The sequence below is a fragment of the Canis aureus genome, chromosome 5 (assembly GCF_053574225.1).
Source record: "Canis aureus isolate CA01 chromosome 5, VMU_Caureus_v.1.0, whole genome shotgun sequence".
In the NCBI taxonomy this organism is placed as follows: Eukaryota; Metazoa; Chordata; class Mammalia; order Carnivora; family Canidae; genus Canis; species Canis aureus.
In genome coordinates, this window is record NC_135615.1 from 25,048,067 (window position 1) to 25,050,920 (window position 2,854).

The window sequence follows — 2,854 nt, forward strand, 5'->3', positions numbered from 1 at the left end:
AAAAAAAGTAGAGGGACTGAGACCAAGGGACGCAAGAAAGGTCGTGTGAAGGATCCAGAAAAATCAATATTGCTCCTTTTTTTTTTTTTTTCTTAAGAAAAATTGAGGGTGGAGGAGGGCCTGGGTAACTCAGCGGTTGAGCATCTGCCTTTGGCTCAGGTCGTGACCCCGGGGTCCTGGAATCGAGTTCCGCGTCCGGCTCCCTGCATGGAGCCTGCTTCTCCCTCTGCCTGTGTCTCTGCCTCTCTCTGTGTGTCCCTCATGAATTAATAAATAAAATCTAGAAGAAGAAGAAGAAGGAGGAGGAGGAGGAGGAGGAGAGGAGGAAAAAGAAACATTGGGAGAGGGGAAACATTGAGGAAGAAAGTAGAAAATAGGAGAGGAGGAGCTCATAAGAAAGGGATAAAATAAAAGTGAAAAGAATTGAACATTGAAGGTATCACGCAGTGTGGAGATAATGAGAGTCTCCGTTGGCCAATGTCGACAGAACTTCCCAGACTATTTTATTCCACGACTCACCCTTTAACTTTGCCAATGTGGTGGGGAATGGAAGGGGTCTGAATCCTTCCCTATCTGTCATCCATCATGCCAGTCTGCCCCATACTCCTAAGAACATTACACATATGAGCCCAAGAGATCTCTCCACCTCACTTACAGAACCGTTGTGCCCACTGTGCACTTTCCTACGTCCCAAGGATCAGTAAGGTATACAGTGTTTGCCCTTAATCAGTTCCCAGTCCAGTTGCAGACTGAACTCAACACACAGTATAAGAGATACTTGGACAGAGGCAAATGCAGGTGCCTTGCAATCAGAGAAAATCAGTATCTAGGGGCACCTGGGTGGCTCAGTGGTTGAGCATCCAGCTTTGGCTCAGGTCATGATCCAGGGTCCTGGGATGGAGTCCTGCATCGGGCTCCCCAAAGGAAGCCTGCTTCTCCCTATGCTTATGTCTTTGCCTCTCTGTCTCTCATGCATAAATAAATAAAATCTTTTTAAAATGAAAAGAAAATCAGTATCTAGTACAAACAGGTATACCCGGGGAGCTTCTACAAGTGGAAAGGACACTAGAACAGAATCTTTAGGGATGAAGCTGGTTATGGTGATTATGATTTTTTTCTTTATGCTTTTAACACAGAAGAGTCCAGAGCATGTTTGAAAGATGGACTACAAAAGTTACAATTTTAGTTACAAAGTACTAAATCAAAAATACAGAAGGGAGAGATAATCCAATAGAAAGAGATCCATGCAGAGGTGGGAGGGGACAGGATCCAAGCACAGAGGTTGCTAGAAAGGAGAAGAGACATGTCTTGCATTGATTCAGGTGGAAAGAAGAGAAGATTGGTCCAAAAGCAATCATAATTATAGATTTAGTGGTGGAATTCTGAGGGAATTTCTCTATGTAATGTATGAGGCTATAATTTCCCCCAAAGAATTATCTGAGAAGATGCTGGGGAGTGAGGAGGTGAGTCAGAGCTTAGAAGGGTGGAGACAGGGCAGCCCGGAGGGTTCAGCAGTTTAGCACTGCCTTCGGTCCAGGGTGTGAAACTGGAGACTGGGGATCGAGTCCCATGTCTGGCTCCCTGCATGGAGCCTGCTTCTCCCTCTGCCTGTGTCTCTGCCTCTCTCTCTTGTGCTCTGTGTCTCTCATGAATAAATAAATAAAATTTTCAAAAAAAATGAAAAATAAAGTTCTAAGAAGTAATTAAAGAAAGAAAGAAAGAAAGAAAGAAAGAAAGAAAGAAAGAAAGGTGGGGACAGTAGGAAACTGTCATTGAGGGAAGTCGTAAATGTGAAAGATTGTCCTAAAGTTTTGGGGACCACCCAGTTGAGGTTGGTGACTGTGAATAAAAAGAGATATCATTTTCTACTTTTTTGTGTTTTTCTTCATTGGTGCTCAGCTGCTTGGTACAGAGAAGATGAGAAGGATGATGATTGGATCCATTTAAGGCTATAATTTACCAGGCAGACATGATAGAAAGGCTGAGAGACAAAGACATTTAAGATACTAGTTAGAGAATGATTGAAATTAAAAACGAACAACAACAACAACAACAACAAACATGGACTCTTATGCTGGAAAAAAAGGCTGGAAATATAAGAATGGACTGATAAAAGAAGGAAAGTGCCAATGAGTTGGCAGTTCCAATGAGATTAGAGAATAGGTAAGACTAGGGGTGCCTGAGAATCTGAGCTAGAACAGGTGGTCATAGTAAGAAAATGCAGTGTTTGGAGCAGCTCTTTCCACCACAGGTCCTGTCCCTGTGCCTTAATAAAAAACACCTTTTTGCACTAAAAGAAAGAAAAAGAAAGAAAGAAAGAAAGAAAGAAAGAAAGAAAGAAAGAAAGAAAGAAAATGGTGTGTTTCATGTGATGATTGTGGAAGTAATGCAAATTTTTTTTTTAGTTGATAATGATAAGGAAGGTTGCTTGACTAAAGTAGAACGACAGAGAATGTCATCAGAGGTGAGAAGGTCAAATTTTTAGATGAGATGCCATAGGAACATTTATATTACCTTGGAAATGGCAGGAGTTGAAGTAGAGGAAGACTCTTAGTCATGTGTTGAAGACTCTCGTGAATAAAGAGGAACAACTAGGAAGTTGGCAGATGATGCTGAGGAAGGGAAGGAAGTGTGACATATCCCTAATGCATGGATTCAAATCAGCAGGGAGATGTGCAAAAATATAGGCAGCAGCTGGGAATAAAGATGACACAGATACCATTTCTGGACCGTGGGTACAGTATATCAGAAATAGTTCTCAAATCTGTCCACTCTCCATCATTATCGCCTAGTCCGAACCATCAGCACTTCTCTCCAGGAGGACCACAGTAGCTTGCTAAATGGTCGTCTGGCC